Here is a 25,982-nt window from a genome sequence, read left to right as displayed (position 1 = left end):
TGCATACATGACTTCAGGTTGCCTGTTGGCTTATGGTGACTCAGTTAGTTTCATAGGGTTTTCTTAGGCAAGGAAGACTCAGAGGTGGTTTTGCCAGTTCCTTCTGAAATATAGCCTGCAGCCGCTGGGTATTTATTGACAGTCTCCCATCCAAGTACTAACTGCTTAGCTTCCAAGATCAGAAGGGATCTGATGCCTTTAGGGTATTTAGGCAGGTCTTAAGTATATGTTGTAAATCGATGTTTTCTTTTAAGACACTAGTAACAAACCAAATGTTAGATACCTAATAAGTCTTCTCTCACATAGGGGTGAAGCAGACCAGCAATAAGGATCAGCCAGAGGCTGCTCCACCCTTGACTGTGCCAGGACTGTAGCCAGACGGTCCACTCCCAAAGTGGGATGCCACCACAGTCCCAAACAGACCACCAGCAGGAGCATTTTTTTTACTGCTCCTTTCTGGGCCAGCTTTTGCGGCCTCCATGTGGCTTCTGGCCACTTTGAGGGCATGTGTAAATGCCTCCGTGTGGCTTCTGGCCACTTTGAGGGCATGTGTAAATGCCATGTTCCTGAAACAGCCAGGAGCCACTTTATTTGGCCCGTCTGTTTCAAACCATAGTTTCTTTTCCTTCATAATTGAAACTGCCTCTCTAATTCTTCTCATTCAAATTCTAATCCTATCTGATACTCCATCTCACATTATTCCATCAGCACCTCCCACTGCAACTCTTTTAAATAAACACCTTCTGTATGCAAATACATTCTAGCCCTCATTCCACATTTTAGCTCCTACCTAATACACCCTATTAACCAGATTTAACCACTTAATATCACAATAAAAAGATAGAGCCAGTGTTGTACACAGATGATCATTTGGCCAGCATGACTGCACAGAACACTGTTACAATATCATGATACAAACATACTATATAAGAGCATAAATTGCAGTGTAGCTTATGTGCCATCACATTCATCCATGGTAAACATCTGGAAACAGACCACATGATATGAGATTTCCTGCACTGGAGTATATATGCATAGGCTCAAACGGGCTAGTTTTATCATATATCACTGTCAGACCTACTTAGCTTTGACAACTGAACTGTATCATGGCCTTTCTAAGGGGAGTGGGACACAGGAGGCAATTGCTATGGGCATCAAATGTGGGGTGGAGAGCTCACTCATGTGGATGGCACATCAGCATTGGTGTTCCTGAATTGAGGTCAAGTTATTTCTTCCCACTAACATGAGTTCTTTACACATAAGAGATTACCGCACTGCGTTCTGAGAACGTTCTCAGAACGTGATGAGAACGGAACACATTTAAGAATACCGCACGTCTGTGTTCCAATCGGGTTCTCAGAATGTTCTAAATGTGTTCTACATGTGTTCCTGGAGAGTACAGATTGAATGTGTTCCCAGCAAGCTGAAACGTGATGAGAACGTTCCAACAGAGGTCTGTGCGGTATTCTTATCCGTTCTCAAATCCGTTCTCTCATTCCACCATCTCCTGATTGGCTGAAAGAATGACAGGCAGGGAGGCAGGGAGGCAGGCAGGCGAGCGACTGCAGTGAGGGAAGGTGTGTGGGGGGGGGAGAAGGAGGGAGGGAAGGGAGGAAAGTTGGGACAAGGGAGAGAAGAGGAAAGGAGTGAAAGAGAGAGAGAGGGGGAAACAGGGGGCCAGGGCAGAGAGCGAGAGGGAGAGGGTCTGGCTGCTTCTGTGGGGGGGAGGGGGGCTCTGGTGTCATGTCCAGCGGGGCTCCTGTGCTGGCAGTCTGCAGGAGGCAGGGATGGCAGGGATGCCCAGGACCTTCTCCTCCTTCCCTCCAGGAAGGAACCCACAAAAGCTCCTCTGTTTGGAGCACCACACAAAAGCAAGCAAACAACTACCAGAATTCCATAGCAAAGAGCCGACAAGAATAAAAGTGGGGAGGGAAGCTCACAGGCCCCACCTGGAATATTGTGTCCAGTTCTGGGCACCACAATTCAAAAAGGACATTGAGAAACTGGAGTGTGTCTAAAGGAGGGCAACTAAAATGGTGAAAGGTATGGAAACCTTGCTTTATGAGGAACGACACAGGGAGCTGGGGATGTTTAGCCTGGAGAAGAGAAGATTAAGAAGTGATATGATAGCCCTGTTTAAATATTTGAAGGGATGTCATCTTGAGGAGGGAGCAAGCTTGTTTTCTGCTGCTCCAGAGACTAGGACCCAGAGCAATGGATGCAAGCTACAGGAAAAGAGATTCCAGCTCAACATTAGGAGGAACTTCCTGACAGTAAGGGCTGTTCGACAGTGGAACACACTCCCCCGGAGTGTAGTGGAGTCTCCTTCCTTGGAGGTCTTCAAACGGAGGCTGGATGGCCATCTGTCGGGGATGCTTTGATTGTGATTTCCTGCATGGCAGGGTGTTGGACTGGATGGCCCTTGTGGTCTCTTCCAACTCTATGATTCTATGATTCTATGATTCTATGAAGGCACACATTACATGCGCACACACACAGGAGGCAAAATGGTGACAAGCTGCCAAAAAGGGGAATTGGGATGACAGCAGAGGACTCTTCTTTTCTAACCGGTTTAAAGAGCTGCTATGGCTGCCCGGGCTCTGCCCTTGGCCCAGTCCTGGCAACTTGCTTTCCTTCGGCTTGAAGAGACCTGCATGGAGCTCCTCCTTCTTCCCTCCCTTCCCTCCCTCCTTCTTTCCCCCCCTCTCTCTCTCTCTCTCACACACACACACCTTTCCCTCACTGCAGTCGCTCACCCTCATGCTTCCCTGCCTGTCATTCTTTCAGCCAATCAGGAGACGGAGAAATGAGAGAATGGATTTCTCTCGGCCTTGGTGGAATATGTTCTGGGAACGGTTTCAAGAAAAAGGAAGCGCTGTGCGGTAAAATGAGTTCTCATCACGTTCTGATCACGTTCTAGTTTGCTAATGCGGTAATATCCGTTCCAGGAACGTTCTCATCACGTTACGACACGGAACGTTCTCAGAACGCGGTGCGGTAATCTCCTTAATGTTCACCCAGAAAACCTTCCTTCATTGCAGTGGAGTTTCTCATATGAACATAGAAAAATGGTCCTGATGTGCATCATATTTAAAGTTCATTCTCTGGGCCTTAGTTTGCTCACTCATCACTCATTGTTCAAACAATATTTAACACAGTCCCCCACTAGATGGAATCGGCACTTGCTCTAATTTTGCACGGTTAATTGTACTGAAATGAAAATCAACAGCCATATTTGAGAAGGTTTTATCCTCAACACTGAGTCACTTCAGCTTAAGATATCCCTTGCCTGATAAATGTGAAAGGAGGCTTTACCATGGGGGGGGGGGGGGGGAACCCGGGGGGGGGGGGAACCCAGTGTATTATTAAAATCTGATTTCAAGGCCCTGTTCAGAAGATCGTCTAAACCAGTGATTCCCAAAGTGGGTAGTACACCCTCTCCCTGGGGGTGAGAAGTGGAAAGATCTAGGGAGGCAGTGAGGAAAAAAGAAGCAACAGGGGGGCCTTCAGTGAAATTATTAGCATGCAAGAATGGCAAGGGGAACCAGAGACCTTTAGGACCATGGTGGAGATGAGAAGTTAGAGCACATGGCAGTGAAGTGGAAAGGAGCTTTCACATTTAGGACCCCGTATAAGCTTTGTGAGCTTTGCCAAGACTTGGCTGGCAGGTTGGAGCTGTGCTATTGTTGCTGCTTTCTTTTGTCAGATGGTCAAGAGACGAGGTAGCAGAAGAAACAGTGTTTTAGGGAGGGATTTGAAGCTGTGTGGGGAAGGCACGTCTCTGAGGAAGGAGAGGTAGAACTATCCAGGGATGATTTTTTGAAAGAGTCCTTTGCCTCACTTGCTTCTGTCAGATTGAAAATCTTGCCAGAGAGAAAAGTGGGAAGCCAGCTGTGCCCTTCCCCATCTTGACAAAGAAGAATTGAGATTCCTTCCTTGCTGGGGAGAAGCTTCTTCCTTTGCATCCATTCACATTGGGAGAAGTAACCAAGCAGCCAGTGAAACAGCAACCAATAAGACTTTTGCCTGCACTGGCCTTTCTGCAAGTCTGGCATAGGTGAGAGGCTTCTCGGTCGCTGCTCAGCCAGCTGCTTGGTTGCTGGTCCCAGGGTGACTGGTGCAAAGGGAACAGCAACTGAGCAGCCAGTCAAGCTGTGACCAAGGAGCCTCTCACCTGCAGCAGCCTTTGCCACAAAGCCAGCATGGCTGAGAGTCTTCTCAGTCACTGGTCAGCCAGTGGCTTGCTTGCTGCCCCCTGCTCAGTTGTTGCTTGACCAGCTGCTCGAGTGCTGCTCCCTTTGCACCTGGCCACCCTTGGAGCAGCAATTGAGCAGCTGGCCAGCCATCCTTCCTTTTGCTTTAAGGCTGGTGGAAAAGAAGGAGGAGCAGGATCACTGCCACTATTCTATTAATACATGAGGAGCTGAGGAGGAAGAGGAAACAGTGGTGAACTGGGTGCAGCTGAGGCAGATTAGCGGAAGAAACAAATCTTCCTCTAGAGGAGGGGAGACAGGAGTGATGGCATCAAACAATTTTGGTATCAGTAGCAATAGAGGTGTCAATAGAGGGGGAGATAAGTCTAATGGATCTAATGGATCTAACCTAGTCTGGGAAGGCCTGCCGGAAGAGATCCATCTTAATAGCCTTTTTAAAGGCTTCCAAGGTGGTAATATGGTGGATTTCGTCCGGCAGGTTGTTCCAGAGCCTGGGAGCGGCTGATGAGAATGTCCTCTGGGTCACCACTGAAAGTCTGGTCTTCTTAGTTGTAGCAGATTCTTCCCAAAGGACTGAAGTGTGCGGGGAGGATTATATGGAAGTAGGCGCTTCCGCAAGTAGTCAGGACCCAAGCCATGTAGGGCTTTAAAGTTTAGAGCCAACACCTTGTACCTTGTCCGGAAACTGATAGGCAGCCAGTGGAGAGATTTTAGAATTGGTGTAATATGGGCAATTCTGGATGTGCCCATGTCACCAGCCTAAAACAGCAAGTATTAACATTGCCTAATTAAACTACACACAGTTTGAAATTAATGGCAGGTTCAGTTCTCACTGGTTACAATTAATAAACACAAATGCTCCCTTTGTTCCCATACCACCCTTTCTTTGTTGTTCCAGCTAGATTCCTCTCACAGTAATGACTTTGAACAGGCTTCAGTCCTGCCTGCCTCCTCACCAGACTTATCTCGGCACCTGTAGCTGAAATCATCATATCTTTTGTTTCTACTGTATTGCTCATCACATAACCTTCCCATTATTTTATGGCCGGCAAGGTATGTTTGCAACTCCTGACAGGTGGGCAAAGTGCTGCTTGCAACCTGCATGTGGTTCTCTCAGGATCTTTTTCAGGGCCCTCATTGTCCTTCTGGGCTATGCATCCCTTTGTAAGTGTATATTTCAATAATGGAGCCTCCTTGGATTAATGGCCCGGTACATACCTTCCTTAGGTGCGGGAGTGGCGGCAGCCTTTTTACCAAGAGGCCAGGGAAGATTATGCAACAGTCTCTTGCAGTTAGCCCACTCCAGGGTTATTGACGAATCCTCCGCAGGGAAGCCTCAGTCACCAAACCATGCAGCTTCCCTGCAGAGAAAAAAGAACCCGCAAAAAGCGGGTTCTTTTAAAGCTGCAGGGACAGCCTAACAAGTGCGCCACTGGCGCACTGGTTATGAAAGCGCTGTGTGGCAATGTGTGAATGCCGCACGGCATTTACGTAACAATGACAGCGCCCATGTATACAGGGTGCTGCCATTGTTATGGCACCACACAGTACTAGGGTTAGGGACCGTGCTGTTGCTGCATGGTCCCTTAACCCTAGTACAGTGCCAGCATGACGCTTTAGCACTGTGTGTACTGCACCAATATTTGTTTCCTATCATTTTGCCAGGAATGTTACAAGCAGCTCCATCTGCAGCAATGCTGACCTTTATTGCAGCTTGGCTGCTGCCTTTTTACTGCACTTTATGGCCAAAGTAAACTTTGAGTTACTGCCAGAGAGGGATGCTAAATTCTGTAAGATAATTTAACTTGGTTAACCTTCAGCTGAATGGCAATGCTTCTTGCAGTTGATCCAGGGCTGCTGGATCTCCTGGTATTTGTGTGTCTTAACAGAGCCATGGAAGTGTGAATCTGGGTAAATGTGGTTTCTCCTAACATTATAAACAAAGATGCTGCTTCCAAAGTGTGATGTTTTCTTAAAGACAGAAGTTCCATGTGCTGTACAGATTCAGCAAACCAGTCTACCAATAGGGAGAGTTACAGAAAAAAGAGGCAAGCCTGACAATTTGATTAGTCAAAATAATTCTGTTCAACTGGTTGATTAAATATTAACTATGGGCCCCAAGCAGACAGGCCAAAATAAAGTTGTTTCGGGTCACTTTGGAGGTATGCTGTTTAAATGATGCATGTGTCATAAGAGTCCGAAAGCCACGCCAAAGCCATGCTCCACTCCTAAGGATTGGAGCACAGCTTTGTTGCAGCGTCTACCCTCTTAAGATGCAAGGGTCATTTAAACAGCATACCTCCAAAGTGACCTGAAGCAGCTTTATTTTGGCCTGTCTGTTTGGGCCTAAAGTTTCTATTGTTTAGGTATCAAGTTATCAGACATGCAACAAGAGGGGGAAATGTTGTTTATAGGGATAAGAAGCCTGTTAGTTTAAATTAAATTCTTTAAAATGTGAGTGACATTGACAAGAGCAGCAGCAGCTTGACTTTCATCCTTAGTATTACCCAAAAAAGTGGGGGGCTTGGAAAGCACCCACTAATAATTATCTTTTAAAGTGTATCTTTAAAATGTAGGGAGAATTTTGCTTAGCTCAAAGAAGCTTGTGAGAGGTGGGTAACTCTGGGACCATCTAAGCCAAGAAAAACTACTAAGAATTCCAATGTAATATAACTAGGAGGGTTCAGAAAAGAGAGAGAGAGAGAGAGAGAGAGAGAGAGATCTCACAGGTAAATCACCATTTTATGGAAATACCTGAAGATATTCCAAAATAATTACATACATACATACAGTCTGATAGATTCCTAGATTTACCACGGATAGCAAGAACTGCAGATAATGGTGAACACTATATTTCTGCCAGAAGTTGATCATAGAGTTATGCTGGAGGACACAGATAATAAAACCGCAGTTACCAATTGCACAGGTACAGAGTTGGACTGTACATTACTTTATTGCAGTCAAAAGGCCATTAAAACAGCATATTAAATACATTTTAAAACAGCACATTAGGATGTTCACATTAAAAATATTAGTACAGTTGAAACAAATTGGTAATTATAAAAATATAATACATTAAATATAGTAATATTACATAGATGAGGAGACTAGTCAAAACAGACAGGTTTAAAATTTAGCCACTTTGCTGAGTGAGTGATTTGTCAATAACCCTGGAGTAGGCTAACTGCAAGAGACTAGGGGAGCACCCAGGGAAATGTTGCATAATCTTTCCTCGCCTCTTGGTAAAAATTGCAGTGGAAAAATACAGGCAATATGGTTTCAATTTCCTTATTATCTCAGGATCAGCATCTCTTATTTTACTGAGTTTTATTAAATCTGTCAATTAATAGATTAGAAGGAAAGACATTCAACCTTGCCATGGAAAAAAGCCTTTCTGTTGGAATAGTTCACCCACCTGGGTAAGTCATTCATCCTTGTGAGGATAAACCCAGTGACTGAAGCAATCAAGGTCTCCTTGCAACTCCTTGTAGCTCTTGGTAATGTATGCCCATTAATTTGACAGTTGATTTGGCCCCATCTAGGTCCGTGGATAAGAGTTGGGATAAACCTACTAGATGATTTTACATGCCCCTGCCTTCATCCAGTGTAATTCGAAGGAGAGTGACATTGTCTTGAACACCAAGGAAATAATAATTTTCTTTTGTTTACCACAAGGCTACCACCATGTAACACTTTACACAAAACGGTACTGATCACAGACTTATTCATAGCAGCAGTCAAGATGACCAGACATACAACACTCCTTTTCAAAAAGGCAAATTTTAGCTGCTGTAACAGCCTTTTACTTCCTTGACTGAAGTGCTGACAGTTGTTCCATGGGGTTGTCCAGAACAATGAAGTGACTATTCTGTGTTACATTTGGATAGCTGCCATGCTAGCATTTATGCCAAACCCCTGCCAAGGTCCCTCACAGGCTTTGCACTACTGAAAAGCCAAAGGATTTCCACTTTCAGCCAGCTTTGTTTAAATGTTCCTCTCAGAGTTTAGTGGCAATGAATATAAAATCCCAAGTTGCCAGATGGTACTGGTTGCACTTGCCAGATTCTCTACAATTTCTGTTCTTGTTCCTTTCATCTTATAAGAGGTACACCGAGGGACTGGCCAGCAGTGGCTGTGATATACAAATCTATTCTGTTGAAACAAAACAGTTGCTGTATTTCGATGGGAGTTTTCCATCTTCTTAAGCCTGTGTTGTGGCTGACAGGTGTACCAAATGTGATAAAGGTAAAGGTATTCCCCACTGACAAGGTTGTCAAGTTGTGTCTGACCATAGGGGGCAGTGCTCATCTCTGTTACTAAGCTGAAGAGCCAGTGTTGTCAGAGACTACTCTGTGATCATGTGGCCAGCTGTTTACCTTCTCACCGAAGTGGTATTGTCTAATTAAAAAGATTGTATGTACAGCTCTGTGTAAATTTATGGCACTATACAAATAAAGTTTAATAATAATAATAATAATAATAATAATACCTATTTATCTACTTGCATTTGCATGCTTTCGAACTGCTAGGTTAGCAGAAGGTGGGACTAGTGACAGGAGCTCACCCCATCATGCAGCACTTGAACTGCCAACCTGCCAATCTTGCAGTCAATAGAGTCAGCATCTTAACCACTTGAGCCACCACATCCCTACCAAATGTGGTACATGTGCAAAATGTGTGATACCTGTTTATGCAGAAGATCAGAAAGGAAAAAAGTTCTTCTTTTGGACTTCAGCTCCCAGAATCCCTCAGCCAATATGACCATTGGCTGTGCCGGCTGAGGGATTCTGTGAGTTGTAATTAAAAAAAAAAAAAAAAACTCAAGTTTCCCCAGCTCTCTCTCTGTGTATGTGACTTCAAGTCACCTGTCAACTTAAGGCAACCCCATGAATTCTGTAGGTTTTCTTAGCAAACTCTGTGCATGGTGCAAAGAGAACTGTGTTAATGCAGTACAGTCAGCCCTCCATATCCACAACTTCTTTATCCATGGATTCAACCATCCACGATTTGAAAATATTTAAGAAATATAACAATCTCAAAAAGCAAAGTTTGTTTTTGCCATTTTATATAAGGGGCACCATTTTACTATTTAATGGGACTTGAGCATCCATGGATTTTGGTATCCATGGGGGGTCCTGGAGCCAAACCCAAGCAGATATCAAGGGACTACTGTATTGGCTTTGGCACTAATCAATAGGGCGGGCAGAATAATGCAACTCTTAGTATGGCTGGGAAGTCTCATGCAAAATCTGCCACAGGTGGGCTGCTCCGACTTCTGCCATCCATCAATTTTGCACCAAGATGTCAAATTTTGGCCCTGTTCTTCACATGTCTAACTATTCATTACTAATCTCTATGACTACATGAAAGTGCATGAGACATTACTCATCCCCATCCTTTATGTCACTTATACGTGTGTCTTGCATTATTTCAGGAGGTCACAGATATCTGCCTATTGAAGCATATGGAGGGAATAAGAGGAGTCACTAACCTATAGTACTTAAAGTGCAAGTCAAATTGTGAAGTGTGTGTGTGTGTGGGGGGGGGGAATCTTTCTGTCACAAGTTATTAACTTGTTCTGAGATTGCATTAAGTCTAAGGTGACCTTGCTGTTAGAGGAATGGTGAATATCTAATTTTAATATATGAGTGAATACTGAATAGCTGGAATTGGTAGCCTTCCAGAAACAAATTAGAAACCAGATAATGGAGAAAGCATGTATCTGTTACAACCACATGTCTTACAATGGATTCATTTGTATGTTAGTAATAAAACCCAATGCTAATTGATCACTATGTAAATTAAACGCACTTTAGCCAATCATATTTAGATAATATATTGGCAGCCATCATTGAGCTTTATGGAGAAGAAGAATATGAAGGCAGCATATTTATTTGTGACCGTAGGATTCTATTACAATTGACTGCCTTTCCTACATTATTATTCCATCATGGAAAAGTGCCCTTCCCATGTCAAATAATTAATTTGCTTTCCAATATGATTGCCAGTAAATGTCATGTGGGGCTCAAGGTCCATATATTGTAAGTATTAAGCAGTATGTGATACTTCTGCGTGATATACTAAGGCTGCACTTACACTGCAGAATTAAAGCAGTTGAACACTGCTTTAATGGCATGGCACAATGTTATGGGATTTCGGAATTTGTAGTTTTGTCAGATATTTAGCTGTCTCTGTGAGAGAGCTCTGGTGCCACAGCAAACTACAAATCCCAGGATTCCACAGGATGGAGCCATGACACTTAAAGTGGTGTCAAGCTGCATTAATTTTGCAGTGTGGTGGCAGCTGAGCCACCACTGAGGGTAAGTGGTAGCCTTATAAACCACAGCCACAAGAGTGGGATGTCCAGGGCTACAGCCAACATGCAAAAGGAACTCAGGCAGATTTCTAGTTTCTACTCAGCTGCTTTTCTCAGCTGTTGCAAAACAGCACCTAGCACTCCTCGAGGCTAGGATCTTAGATATAAATATCAGTCCCAAATCAAGCCTCCTCCATCACATAGTGTGCCTTCTGCTCACTGAGTCACCCTCAGACGTCTGAGCCACACTGCACTTTTCATGGTCTCTTCTTCAGAATAGGTAAATATCACTCCTTTACAACTGTATGCCTCTCCTATCTAATTTCCATACCTCTGTTTCTGTTAACTCTGACTGGTGTGTCTGTCTGAATTACTGTTCTGTGTTTGGTTGCACTCCTGCATATTTCTAAATAAAAGTCTTCTTATTTCATGAAACAGTAGTTAGTATTGGTATAAACAGGTGGAAATGACCATCCCTCACAAGGCTCTTTGAGCTAAGCAATTCTCCAAACATTTAAAAGAGAAGCTGGCACAGTTGGTGAGGACCCCCATTCCCTCCCCCACCTACCTTTTTCAATAATAGACCCTGCTTAATTTCCAAGATCAGATGGGATCTGGTACCTTTAGGATATTTAGTCCACCTGAAATTTCAGAGGCTGTGTGCAGGTGAATAATGCCCTGCCACCAAGGACCCTTGAGGAGGCAGCATTATTGTCCAAAATAGGATGTAGCTCACTGATGATACATCAGAATGTTAGACTACAAACTACAAACTTCTTTCTCTCAGTTAGCCTCAAAAGTGTGACAAGGTCTCTTTGGATTTCCAACATTATCAAATAGCTGAAGATTTATCTGTGCTGTTAAAGGCAGTGTCAAAAGGGGACCGATTCTGAGAAGGTCAAAAGTAAAGTAAAGTAGGCTATACTATGGACCTTTGTACATATGCCATGTGCCACAGTACCATATGTAAAACTGTTAAATATAATTACTCCAAATACAAACAGATACTCCACTACAACATATAAGTTGTAGTCCTTATATTGTATCTGTTTCTGGCTTTACCTATGAATGCAAAACTTGTAATTCCTCTTTTATGTATCTATTACTGATAACATCCAAAATACAACAACATCCAAAATCCACAAACCAGTGATACCTTTATTGGACCAGGCAATAAAATTGAGTGCATTTTTGTTTGGCCCAATAAAGCTATCACTGTTTGGTGGATTTAGAGGGATGTGTGTGGTTTTTTTTTAACCCCCAGGGAGCCTTGGATGCCACAAAATGGCCCTGGGAGCCACACTTTGCCCACCCCTGCTCTAGTGATTAGTCTCTTGGACTTGGAGCTAACTGTACTTTCAAATCCTTCCACATTTATGGACTTCCTTGTAAAGGAATTCACTTGAAAGAATGAATGGAGTATTCCTCTCAACTCCACCAACACACACATACTCAAGAATCAAAATGAGTGAACATCAGTGAACATGGGTTTGTTGTGAAGATGTGATGGTGAACAAAACAAAGATGGAAAGCAGGTAGCTCCACAGGCAAGGAACATGTAAAATGTTTCCTATAACTACATGCTCTGTTATGCTGCTATGCTGACTAAGCTTTTATTGCATACTAAACATGACATTGTTAAAGTCAGCCAGTTATACAGGAATATAGGACTAAAAAACAGCAGAAAGAGAAGCACTAATTTGTCTGTTTATTCAGATGTTATCTTTTAATTTGCTTTTCTTCCAATTTGCTCAGTACAGTTTTGAAGCTGTTCTGCTCTCTGAGGTCAGCCTGAGAGTTGACTGGCCTGACGTCACCCAGTAGGTAATAGCTCAGTGCAAGGTAGACCTTGGATCTTCCAAGTGCCTCTCCAAGGCCCTGCCCACTACACTTTCTGATCTCTTGCTTTTGCCTCAATACTCCGAAGGACCATTTAAAGGTCTGGGTAGCAAGAAAAAAACAGTGCCACAGCAGCTTTCCATGATGTTTTTCTTTTAATAAGTGATGTTTTAATATTGTATTAGTCTAATTCTATTTTAATGTTCAGTTTTGTATATTTTTAATTGTACTGTTAATTTGTAAGCCACTTTGTGGCTCCACTTTTTGGGGGAAATGTGGGATATCAATAAACATGATGATATCAATGATGTTGATGATAATGATAATCATCGTGTAATTGTAGTTGTAAATTTATTTATGGTCCTTGACCAAAATATCTCAAAATTATAAAAACATTATCAATAAAAGCATTCTCACAAAAAAAAAAAAACCTAATAAAAACAAATTAAAACCCAGATGCCCATGTATACAGGAACCATTACACACCAACATAATAATCATGGTGTTTCTGAACACGTTTGTGCCTTTCTGTTGCCCAAAAAAAGCTTCTATTGCAATGATAGCAAAAGGAACTCATCGCTCAGATATTAACTCAGTACAGGACTCTGTGCAAAATGTGGATTTTAAAGCTTGCTGTAATTTTATGAAAGTATACTTTTAAAGACTAACAACACTTTGAGCTGTATTAAGAAGTACTGCCTAATGAGATCTCAGAAAATGGTGCTTCTGTTGCTAAGAGGGATTTACATAGCAAATACAGGTTTTGTTTTTTTAATTAAATGCTACTGTCTGAAGAACAAATGCATCCTCTTCTTCAATAGGGACTTTAAAAGTGCACATTTATTGCCATAAATAATAAAAATACCCTTTAAAACTGTTAATCAAAACAAAATGTTTGCAGCAATAAACACAAAAAGCCAACTTATCTGTCAAATCTGCATATAATACAAATGGCTTTATCTGTCAGAGCTCACATACAGATGAGTTTTTTTCCTCATGATTCTCACATGCAATGAAAAAAGAAAGTGAGCCCTAAAGTCAAGCACTTCACATACATCACTATCTCTCTGTGGATATGCACATGAAAAAGAATGGACATATAGTGTCATGAATTAATATATATTCATTCATCAGTGGTTTTATTCACATTGCACATCATCCGCAGCAGTTTGGTATCAATTTAACTGCATGGCTCCATCGCATGGAATCCTGGCATCTGTAGTTTTGTGAGAAACTTTATTTAGCATTCTTTAGTGGAGTCCTCGAAAATATAATATTAGAAAACTCTGAGCAAAGAATTCTGATTGCTTCACAAAACCATGGATGGTAAAGTGGTATCAGACTGCTATAATTGGGGCCTTGGATCCCAGAAGAAAGATGGGATATAAATTCAACCAATCAATCAATAATATTGTGTAGAAAAATAGCTAGATTTTTCTCTGTGTAATTGACGCAAGTTGATAATACACTAGTGTTGTAGAGGTAATTTGCAATTCATATCTTTTGCTGTACTTTACAGAAGCACACAATGTCTGTATTCTAGCCTTTGGTAGTAAAAATGATGGAAGAATTACAACAACCACTTCCAGCTTTACATTTCTTCCTGTTTATATTGTTTATTAGGCGTGCACTTGGCTTGTAACAAGTTGAGAGATAATTATTCTTGAAGTGTAATTCTGACACCATCTTCAAAATGTGTGATACAGGAATTTTAATGGTTCCTTAAGTCTTCCTTTGGCACTGCTGTGGCTGGTCTGTTACCATAGATACTGTGTTATTGTTTGCATTAGCTTACAATGCAGTGATTCCCATGTGTAGAATTATTACACACATTTATTCCAAATACAAAATTGATAAAATTAATCTGATATTTTATTTATTGAAGACTGATTCTATTTTCTTATTGCTCTATCCATGAATGCAAAACAAGCCTTTCTTCCATTCATGTAACTGCTATTGATTTGCCTCTATAGATCTGCAGCTTCTGAGACTTCAGATTATATCTTTTGCTTGTCTAAAGGGGAAAGAAAACTTGGTTTATCTAGATTTTAACAAGCATATCAATGGATGAAATTCTTAAAAAAAGAATAGGTGTTATACCTTTATTTTCTACTGGATGAAAATTGCATCCAAATTCTACAAATCACCTACACCAGTGTAACTGCTGCCAATTTTAACAACGTGTTTATCTGATATTAAAAATGCAGATACTAAAAACTGTATATTTGCACATTTTTGAGATTTCAAGCCTCTAAAAAAACCCATATGTTACTGGGGTCTTTTTGCCATCAGATAAACACTAAACTATTAATAGATTATATTTTGTTGATAGTGTAAGACATTGTACACCTGTCAGCAAGAGTTTATCATATGTGCCAAATTCAGATTTAAAATATTTAAATAATACTTTACTCTTATGTCTGGACAGTATACTCAAAGCTCTTGACTGGATTGCTTTGACAAGTTGCAAATTCTGTAGTACCCCTAGGCCCCAGGGGGGTGGGTTGGACAGACAGGCGGACATGCTGATAGACAAACAGAAATGTATGTATTTACACTTGTAAAAGTTTGATGCCACTTTAACTATCATGGTTACAGCCTATGGACTCTTGGGATGTGTACTTTGATGAGGCACTAGAGCTCTCTCTGTGAATTGCAAATCCCAGGATTTCATATGATGGAACTATGGCAGTTATAGGGCTATCAAATTGTTATAACTGTGCAGTGTAAAAGAGACCACAGACAGACAGATAGGTCCTACATTTTTATGACCCCTTATTATTTAACATGCTTGCCTCCAAATACCCACATATTGTAGGTAATCATTATATTCTTCCTATAGGTATCAAGGATGAGAGAAACATTCTTGTTACCCAAAATGTATGGTGCTTGTAGAGCCTCCCGCTGTTAGATGCAATCTATCTTTAATTAATTAGGGAGTATTTAGCTTGGCTTTGTGAGATGGGGTGTCATAGGCAGGAACTGAGCACCAGCTATACTGGTAATAACTGATAGAGACTCCAAGCATGGGAAACTAAATTAACTTTTATTGGGAGAAATAATGAAGAACACATGAAGAATAACTCACTCTCTCACAGCGTACAAATTTAACCGAATATAGAAAAGTGAAAGGGGATAGTGAGACTTGAGAAATGGATGAGGGGGTATATCTATCCAGTAATGTCCCCTCACTGGGTGTCATCCAGTGTGGGAGGGCGGGACTTCCAGGGGGCAGGATTTCTGGTGCTGGGACTTCCAATGCCAGGACTTCTGGTGGGTTTTCTGGAGCAGGGGTGCATGGGAGTGCCTGCGCAAGCCGGAAGGACATCTGTATGGGCTGGAGTGGCACCCCCATGGGCCAGAGCAGCAGCCGCACAGCCCTGAGCAGCATCTGCACAGTCTCCGAGCAGTGCCTGCACAGTCCTGAGGGGCACCCATGCAGGCTGCAGGAGCACCCATATGGCCCCAAGGAGTGCCTGCACAGGCAGAGCAGTAACTTCGGGCTGAAACAGCGCCCATGGGGCGCGGAGAGCCGACAGGGTCTCACCCCCCTTCTGGGTTGTCACCCAGTGCGGCCCACACCCTCTGCACCCCCTAGTCAGGCTACTGTATGTATCAGTCCTGAAGAGATGGTTCACAGAAAGCAGGAAAGCAGGAGCAGCTTAACCCACAAGGCCTGATATGCAGGTTTAGGGAAGCAGATGGGAACAAAGGAATAGCAACAGACTGAAGCCTAATGGCAACAATCACTGGACAAGCAAGGGGGCAACTGCAGCAAAAATGTGAAGTTATGCTATTTTTACTGTAAAGCCATCTTCAGTCCATAGAAGTTCTGTGGGAAACCAAAAGCTTGATGGCACCTCAAAGGAACCTGAAAAGGTTTCCAAAGTGGAAACTTTGAGCCGGTACATACCAGCATGAAGCGCGTGGTGGCAGTGATATAAGGGCTTGGCATGGCTCAGTGTCCAGATTCGCTGAGCCCTTATATTGGCACCATTACATCATAAGGCTGTGGCCCTGTCCACATGGGGCACAGCCTTGTGACGTAAGGGTGCCAGAGTGCCCAAATGGCTTTAGCCGGAAGCGGCGTCATAAGGACTGAATTGTTTCGGAGCAACTTTTTGAGCCGGATCATTGCCGCAGCTATGTGGTTGCTATGGCAATGATCCGCAGACTATCTCACAACTTTGTTTTGATACTTAGGAGATGAGAGGAGTTGATTTTGATTAATGATGCTTCATAGACTTTACAACACCTAGACAAAATCTGGAGTCCCCAGAAAGGAGAGGGCAGGAAGGGGTGTTTAGGAATACATAAGAGATGAATGGGGGATTCCAGTGTTGTTTGATTGGGCAGAATTCATATTTTGGCTTCCAGTTTCCATCAGAAATGCAGAGTAAGTGGGGGAGTGGTGGCACTCTTCCAGTAGCTCCTCCATCCCCATGCCTTTCCACATGATTGGGTTTACATGCCATTCACACTACCTATTCTGGTGCTATGTATGCCATTGCAAGTGCATCTGCTCATGCAGGCGGTTAATGTTATATCAAAACTATACCTGGATTGATAAATATATTAGGGAGTGTTCAGAGGTTTACATCCTCAAGGCCAAATGGTCAGCCAGTGATAAGACTTCATTTCTTCCATGATTGTGCATCATTGTACATTTCCATATAAAGGCAGGGAATTCAGGTAATAATATGGTGGCTTGAGATAGCAGGCAGAGGGGATTTAGACACTGGGAACATGAAGGTAGGGAGCACTAATAAATAAAAGAATGGGAAGTTGACATGAAAGTAAGCTTGTGGAAATAAATATAGATTGGTACTTTCACTAGTCCTAATGAGCAGCAGCAAAGTACACAGTCTGGCCTGTTTCCCAGGCTGAATGTGGAAAAAAAAATAATTGAACTCATATAGTTTCAGGTTCTCATTTTACCGCTCCCCCGGCACCAAATCCTTTTCAATTTGTTTGTACTTCCATCCTCCATTTCTTTGTTGTAAATGTCTATTTCCTCATTACCGCAATTATATCTTCAAAGTCCAGAAGGCAGAAATAGATCTGTAAAACATTCTGAAAAACAGAGTGTGGAAGTAACCAAGTCACATAGTAACCTGTAACTACATACTGCTTGACCACCTACCAGAAATCCAGTTATTTGTAATTAATTATTTTTAGAGTGTTGGGGTATGCAACAAAGTCACATTTGAAAAGCAATTCAAGGAGTAATGTAATTCTATTGTTGCAACAAGTAACAGTTTTTTAAAATATATTTCAAAGGTTACTTTTTAAGGGCATTTTTAGAGGCATTTGACAAGATTTCTTCAAAATTTTATGACATACTCTTATCAGTCCTAAGGAGCTTTTTCCTCTTTAAAAATGGAATATAATGAAAAAGTAACAAACAGCACAACAGGTCATGGAAGGAGTTACTTTCTCAGCACTGTAACAAGTACCATTTGTTACTTTTCAAAGATTGCAATAAGTAATGGGAATTAAATTACTTTTTAAAAGTAACTTTCTTAGTTGTGCTGATAAATGAATGGCTTCGTAATAGATACATCCTTGAGCTTGGATCCTTAGTTGCCCTTCGGTACATGGAAAGGACCTTGATTTAGTAAGAATTCTGGTGACTGACCCTTTCCTTAAATCATATTTACTATTTGATACTCTGAAGAAAAGGGACAAGCCAGCATGGTGTAGTGGTTTGACTATGACTCTGGAAACCAGGGTTTGATTCCTTACTGAGCCACGAAACCCACTGGGTGACCTTGGGCAAATCATCACATGCTCTCAGTCTCAGTCTCCACTGAACAAATCTTGCCAAACAAAACCCATAATAGGTTCTCCTTAGGGTCACCTTATGTCAGAAACAACTTGAAGGCAGACACCATCAACAACAAGAAAAGGGACAGTCTTTTTCTTTGTCTCTGGTTTGTTGAATAATATATGACCATTCCCTTAGCACTCTGTGCAGTAATGCAACAGGCTCATTGACTCTTACTGTATGCTTCATGTACAAAGCAATACCCACTGCTTCCTGCCATTACACAGTATTGCTTACATTATTTTATACAGTATGTCACTTCAATGTGCATCTCCTGCATTCTTTGGTGAACAAATGTTCCCCTGGCTGTGATAGCAACTGTAGCTACAACACAGCATCTGCTCTTTTAACTATCTGTTACTTGCTGTCACTTATTGGAACATTTTCCATTCCTCTCCCCCCCCCCCCCCCAACACTCCCTCCCAAACTCCGTTACATGACCCAGGAAATCATCCATATTTCCAGAGCTACATTTTTCTTCTTAATGAGCTCTGGCTGACAAAACTATTTGGACAGATTTGTATATCATTATATTTGACACTATCTGTAAATCTTATTGGCACTTCTAAATGGCACTACCAGTTGCAAATCCAATACTAATGGGATCTTTCCACAGCCCAGTCCGGATAGGGCTTTCTATGCTTTTAATCATTTCAAAATAGTAAATCTGATCTTGCCAGGTGAGACACAAGAAAGACCACTTCTAGTGGGAGACAGTGCCCAACTTGTAGAACTTCCTTCCTACAGAGGGCTCCCAAAAGTATTCTGGCTCCAGAGCTGCCCCAGATTCCCCCACTTAACGTCACACTCCATGGCAATGCTGGGTGGTGGTCTACACATGCGTCCCGCTGTGCCACCCTGTACCACTACCACTGGCACACGTCGCTCCCTCTGAGGTCAGAAATCAGCTGCTCAATGTTGATAACATGGCTGGATGCCTCATTGTACTTTCCAAGGGAGCAATTTATGACAGCTGTGGCAGCCAGTGGCATCACTAGGGGGTGCACTAGGACACCAGGTGATGCCCTTCGTGGAGGTGACACCACTGCTCCTCAAACATATGCTTTTTTGCAGAAACAGGCTGCTCCTCAAACATATACTTTTTGACAGAAACGGGCTGTGGCATTTGCTTGTGACCCTTTGAAATGCTAGTGTGAGTGGGGTGAGGCTCAGTGGGAGGAGAAAAGAGAGGCATCAGAAAGAAAATAAATATTTCAAATTCTATCTATCTATCTATCTATCTAGATATAGATAGATAGATAGATATAATTTTAATTTTTTTAAAAAACATCACATTTAATCAAATTTTTACTTTAAGCACATGAAACAAACAGTGTACATATGATTTTGAAATTTAAATATATAATTTTAATTTTGCTAGTTGTTTATGTCACAACTATTACCATTACATTGAATGAGCTACAGGAATTACAATTGATGAGTAACATTAGTAGAAAAGATTCTGTATGGTGTGGTATGGGAGGAGGTCAATGGGTGGGATGGCACCATGAGTTACCACACCGGGTGACAACAACCCTAGTGATGCTGCTGGTGACAGTGACAGATGACATAGCTGTGTGTGAAAACAGCTACTCCCCCCCCCCCTCGTCCCATCATTACTCTGAATTTTCCTGCAAAATCCAGAGCAAAAGGTGAGTTTCTGTTTTTTTTTTTTTTTGGGGGGGGGTTACATTGGCTTAAGGGAATGATGAACTAGATTGAGCACAGAACTGGTCTCATGTCATGAAGAATTGGGGATCTGGCCCTGCATCATGTAGACATGTCATAGTGAGGGCAGGGGTAAACTGGTTTAATTGGCTTCTGTAGATATGCCCAAAGGCTCATTTGGTTCCATCAGAGATGATACTGAGGAAAATTATAACAATTAATTCTATTTTTATCAACTTTTTATTTTAAAGAAAGTTGTTTTATTGTTGTTTTCTGACATATTTCTGAACAACTTTGAGGAACCAAATGTTGTTAATTTTAAAAATACACAAATATTGTAAATGGTGCTGCCTGTATTCTTTTGTTCCTAGCAGTGTGCCTTTATAGTACTATCAGGAATTATTACAATAATAATTTCTGAATATTAAAGCCTTCCAAAAATTAGTTAAGAACAAATCAATGAACAAGAGGGAAATCAGCAGAAGTGTTATAATGTATGTCTAAATTTTCTTTGATGAAAATTATTGGTATGTTTGAATATTCTCAGATGAACAGAAAGCAATTTTGAGAAACTCATAAACAATTGGTTATATACCAATTTGCTTTATAACTCTTGTAAGCCAGTACTACTGATTTAAGATATATGACCCTTTACTTATAGGACCATCAATATATAGTCTGTTCAAAAAAAGAACATAGATAATTAGGAGAATGTGAATCGATGATTAATAATACAAGCCTCAATTAATATTGTATTCTCTGATAAAGGTATATAGTAGCATAAAGGGCATGCAATGTAGTTAATGTTGGATTTGACGTTTCTCTTGGGAAAGCTAATAAAATATATATTTGATGGAACTGCTGTCAAATGGATACAAAATGGGATTAAAATTAAACAGTGTAATTATGCATTGTGCAATAACTAGTTGAGAGGATGTGTCAAATGGGCTTCTGAAAGGAATACCAAGGATCAGTGATTCATTAGCAATTTGGAAGTTAAGGTAGACAATCATGCCAATTCAATATTAAAGTAATAAAAAGCTAGCAAAGGTTACAGTTCTCATGGAGGGTAAGAACTGAATATGTTATGTTCTGAACAAATTGAAGAAATTCAATATATAAGGGTCTTATTAGAATGAGATTTAATCAAGATCATGTAAATTACTTCTTGTAATATACTAAAATGTGCAAATGCAGAACCACGACATGCTTGATAAACTGTGGAGTAACAGAGAAAATGTGTGACAGCTGTAGTAACGTAATTTGGTTTCATTTAATATATGAGGTCTGGTAAGGAATACAAGATCTGTAAATTCCCACACCAGAAGGCATATTCCTGATTCTTCAACAGAAATTCAAGACAATTATATTGAATGTGGTTATTGTGTGTCCCTTGATGTTGACCAATTTCTGAAAGCTACACATAGCTACTTGGGTCCCCTAATATTTGGTAGCTGAATTTCCTAACAAAATGTATTTTAATAAGTTTTGTGAATGCTAAAGACCACAGTTTTAATGCTAAAATGTTTTCTATTCTGGTTGTTGATTCATAACTTTTGTCTTTTTCCAGCAAACATGGTCACTCCAGGGCAATCATCACTTAATGGGACAGGAAACAATTAAAAAAAAAATCTATCACCTTTTTCTAATGGTTTCAGAAAATAAGGCCAGCAGTTTTTAGCCAAATGGCAATTTTATATTTGATGTCTTCAACTTTCAAAGAATTCCAGTCATAATTTGGCCTGCCACTTTTTCCCCTGATGGGAACTTCATCAACAGTACACTATTAAGCCATTAAACAGGTGCAGTTTCAATGCTCCATGCAGAGAACATGACAATGGCATTCAGCACTACAGTTAGATTGTGTTATCTTATTATCTAACTGCAGTGTGCAGTGCCCAAAGGTCAAGGATTATTTTCTGCCAAATAATTGAGAACCTCTGCAGGGACAGAAGGAATATGAAGAAGTATCATGTAACATGAACACTTTCCTCAGGTTGCCAACTATCATTTTCACAGAAGCATATGCTTTCCATCATTTTGAAATGTAACATTTCATATAAAATATACAAATTTCTAATTTTTCATGTTTAACTACAAGAATATTTAATATTTGGTGGGTGAGTATCTTCCCAGACACATTATCAATGGACTGAGTTTTCTCCTTTTAGGAGCATTTGGCCTATGATGTGATATGATTTCATGCAGAGGTTACCAACTGGGACCTTATGGGTATTTGTGGACTGCAGTTTCTATAATTGTTCCCCATTGGCTATGTCAGATAGGGCTGAAGAGAGCTGTGGAGAGAAAAAACATCTAGAAGGCCAAAATTGGCCACCTCCAGAAGCCATTGTTATGGAGCATGTACTAGGTAAGCCTGAAACTGTGAAACATGTGCAAGGCAAGTGTGGCCATAAGGCAGAGTAAGGCAGATGCAGGGGAGGGAGGAACAGCAGTTGCTATTCCTCTTTCTTCAAGAACAAAACCATTTGTTCCCTATAGCCCAGTGATGGTGAAACTTTTTGAGTCCGAGTGCCCAAACTGCAACCCAAAACCCACTTATTTATTGCAAAGTGCCATGTCCCTCTGGCTTTCTAGTAACAAACTCTGACAAACTCTGTGCAGGTACGATGGAACATGTGCCCATAGAGAGGGCTCTGAGTGCCACCTCTGGCACGCGTGCCATACATTCGCCATCACTGCTATAGCCTCTCCTACATCTCCACAAATTATTCTTTTACCTTCCTATCTGGTGAAGGGCTTATCATATCATCTATTTTGAAATACAGTGGGCCCTTGGTGTCCACTGGGGTTTGGTTCCAGGATCTCCGTGAATAACAAAATCTGTGGAAGCTCAAGTCGCATTAAATACAATGCATAGTAAAATGGTGTGCCTCATATAAAAAGGCAAAAATCAAGGTTTGCTGTTTGGAATGTATATGTTTTTAAAATATCTTCAAGCTGTGGATGCTTGAATCCATGGATAAAATATCCGTGTATAAGGAGGGCTGACTGTACAAGCTGAGCCCCCCTTATCCAAAATGCTTGGGACCAAAAATGTTCGGGATTTTGGAATTCTTCAGATTTTGGAATATTTGCATATACATAATGAGATATCTTGGACATGGGACCAAAGTCTAAACAGGAAATTCATATATGTTTCATATTTACCTTATACATATAGCCTGGGGGTAATTTTATGCACAACATTTTAATAATCTTGTGCATGAAACAGTTAACTATCAGAAAGCAAAGATGTGGATAATATTGGATTTTGGCCTGTACTGTACAGTTAAACTGCCAGTCCAGTCAGATTCTATATATATGGGTGGGATAGGATGTCATTTAGCTGCTTGCCCTAGGCAGCAAAATATCAAATGCTGGACCCTGTTCACATGTAGCTTTTCTTTTCATGAGATCCAGGAAGAGGTGACTTTGTCACTGAGATGCCAGCTCTAGCAGAATTCCCCTGTTGGGCATTATGATGGGTCAGCTCTTGTTCCACCTCCAAGGAATCCAAGGATTTGGCAACCTGAATTTATTTGACACATGGTTTTAGCCTGGATGCAGCTCTATGAAATCTTGCTATGTGGCCACAGCTAGTTAGAACATTCAAACAAGTGTTCCAATGCCTAAATAAATAAATCACTAAGCTTTTCTTGGCTTTCTAACCACAGTTACTATTTTGGTTCATATTTTTTTATTTAAAAAATCTCTTATTTAAATAAAAGCTTAGACCTCTAAATAATCCATCACAAATAGCAGCACATCTTGATTATTTCCTAGTGTATAGAAAGGCACTGACTTTATCACAAATAACTAAAGTGCAATTGAACTTATGGGTTAGGGAACTTACTTTACTCTCCACTAATAGCATGACTTTTCTGCCCCTTAGTTCCTTCAAGTTAATTACTGTAATGTTGTGCTTTCTCCAGATGCAAAGCAGCTGAAAATAGGATTGCCTCTTGATAATCACATGTGCAGCCAAGGAAGGCGAAAAGCATGCTTTAAGCTTTAAAGTAAATAACTCGAATTTGATTTGATTCTCATTGAAAAATAATTAAATTAAAATTACACATCAGCTGAATATCAACCAGAGATGGGACCTATATGTTAATTATCATGAAGTTATTTATGGTCCTGTTTTACAAGCTTGACTTGTAGCACTAAATGGAGTAAATTTGTATTTCATTTTCAGACAGAATGCTTGAAGCACTATCTACTCTCTGGAGTACTGGATATCTTGGGTGGGACCATTCAACTATTCTCCTATAACAGTGGTAGGAATCTTACAGCCCTCCAGGTTTTGTTGCACTGAAATTCCCATCAGCTCTGGTTATCATAGCCAATGATGAGGATCCATAGAAACTGAAGTCCTTCAAGATCTAGAGGGCTGCATGTTCCCCACCCTTGCCTTAGAAATTAGAGACGCAGCTGCTGGGAGTAGAGCCAGCCAATGTAACATAGGCCCGTTATAGCCGGGCCTAAAAGTGTGTGCTCTGCGTGTGCTAGGGTTAGGAAGCGTTGGCGATTCCGCACACCCCCAATCCTAGCACGCGCGGAGCGCACACAAAATAGCGGTGGCCATTCCACACGGCTGCTGCCATGACTGCGTCACGACCGCGCCGCCTCTAAACGGGGTGGAGCGGTTGTGACATGGTGGGGCCACGGAGGGCGCATAGAGCGCCCTTTCTGTGGCCCCGGAAAGAGCTCCGTTTCGGAGCTCCTTCCGGGTTTGCGTCGCTGGGCGCAGCCTTTAAATGGCTGCGCCCAGCGACGCAGAGGAGAAAGGGGCCGAGCGCCCCCTTTTTCCTCCTCCCCGCCGCCATCGGGTGTCCTCAGGGTTTGAAGCCCCAAGGACACCCCTTTCCAGGCCGTGGGGAAGCGGCCTTTTGCAGCTTCCTCGCGGCCTGGAAAGCGGCGGATCGGGGCCTCGGAGGCTGCCGTTGTGGCAGCTGAGGCCCCGATACACCGGGAAAAGCAGTGCCTACAGGCCGACTCTAAGGGGCGGTCTGTAACGTGCCATATTTTCCAGTTTGAGACAGAGTAGCAAATGGCACCTTCTGCCCAGGTGAGATGGACAGTGCACAAAAACAGCCAAGTTATTTTGGTATAGGTGGCAGCAGAAAATCCCTCAAATTCCTGCCCATCTCTGAACAGTAAAAAACAAAAAAACAAAATGGAATTACAAGCATGAATAATGAGATAGTTCAAATGTCCCCCAAACCTGATTCTCCAGAAAAACCCATCAGTCACCTAGGCCTAAATCCTGCCACAACTGGACTTGAGTCAGGTTTACTCAGATGTATGAGCCAAGCTTGACATTAGTTACATTCACAAATTCAAACAGTGTGCAAACAATTGCTGCACCTAACTTGGGGTGGGAAGGATATGTGTTCTCTCCTTCCCAGTGGGGGTTCTGATAGATATGGATACTCTTTTGTGGGGGTGGGCAGGAGAATGAGAGAAAGAACTGAACTCTCTGCTCATAATTCCAAGCAGCTTCCTTGCTGCTTCTGTTTGCATAACACATATGTTTGTATATACTAAATATTTTCAAAGAAGATGGAGGTACATCTGCATTGTAGAAATAGTGCAATTTGACACCACTTTGCTATAGCTCCATCCTATGGCAGTGGTGTACCCCGACTTGTTGTCACCCAGTGCGAGGTGGGGGGCAGGGCATCTCAGGACGGGACTTCTGGTGCACATGCAACAGCATGCACCGGAAAAACACTGTGGCCCCACACCAGCCCAGAAAGCCCCACAGTGGCCCAGAAAGCCCCACAGCAGATGGGAGAGTAAGCCACGTGTGCCCCTGGTGGCCCAGAAAGCCCTATGGTGGCTGGAAGAGTGGGCCCCATGCACCCCCAGTGGCCCAGAAAGCCCTGTGGCAGCTGGGAGAGTGGGCCTAAGGCCCTGGGAAGTCCCTGCAGGGGACAACCAGGTATCACCCCCTCTTCTGGGGTGTCACCTGGTGCACTCCACACACCATGCACTCCCCCAATGACACTACTGTCCTATGGAATCCTTAGTTCTAGATGTTCTTGTTAACAGTAATGCACTGTGTTTACTGGCTTGGGATAAAAAGCTCCTCCAGGGACTAACTCTCTGCAGG

The sequence above is a fragment of the Sceloporus occidentalis genome, unplaced genomic scaffold (genome assembly GCF_023333645.1).
Source record: "Sceloporus occidentalis isolate IW3139 unplaced genomic scaffold, rSceOcc1.0.p SCAF_6, whole genome shotgun sequence".
Classification (NCBI taxonomy): Eukaryota; Metazoa; Chordata; class Lepidosauria; order Squamata; family Phrynosomatidae; genus Sceloporus; species Sceloporus occidentalis.
Note: the sequence above shows the minus strand (reverse complement) of the source record.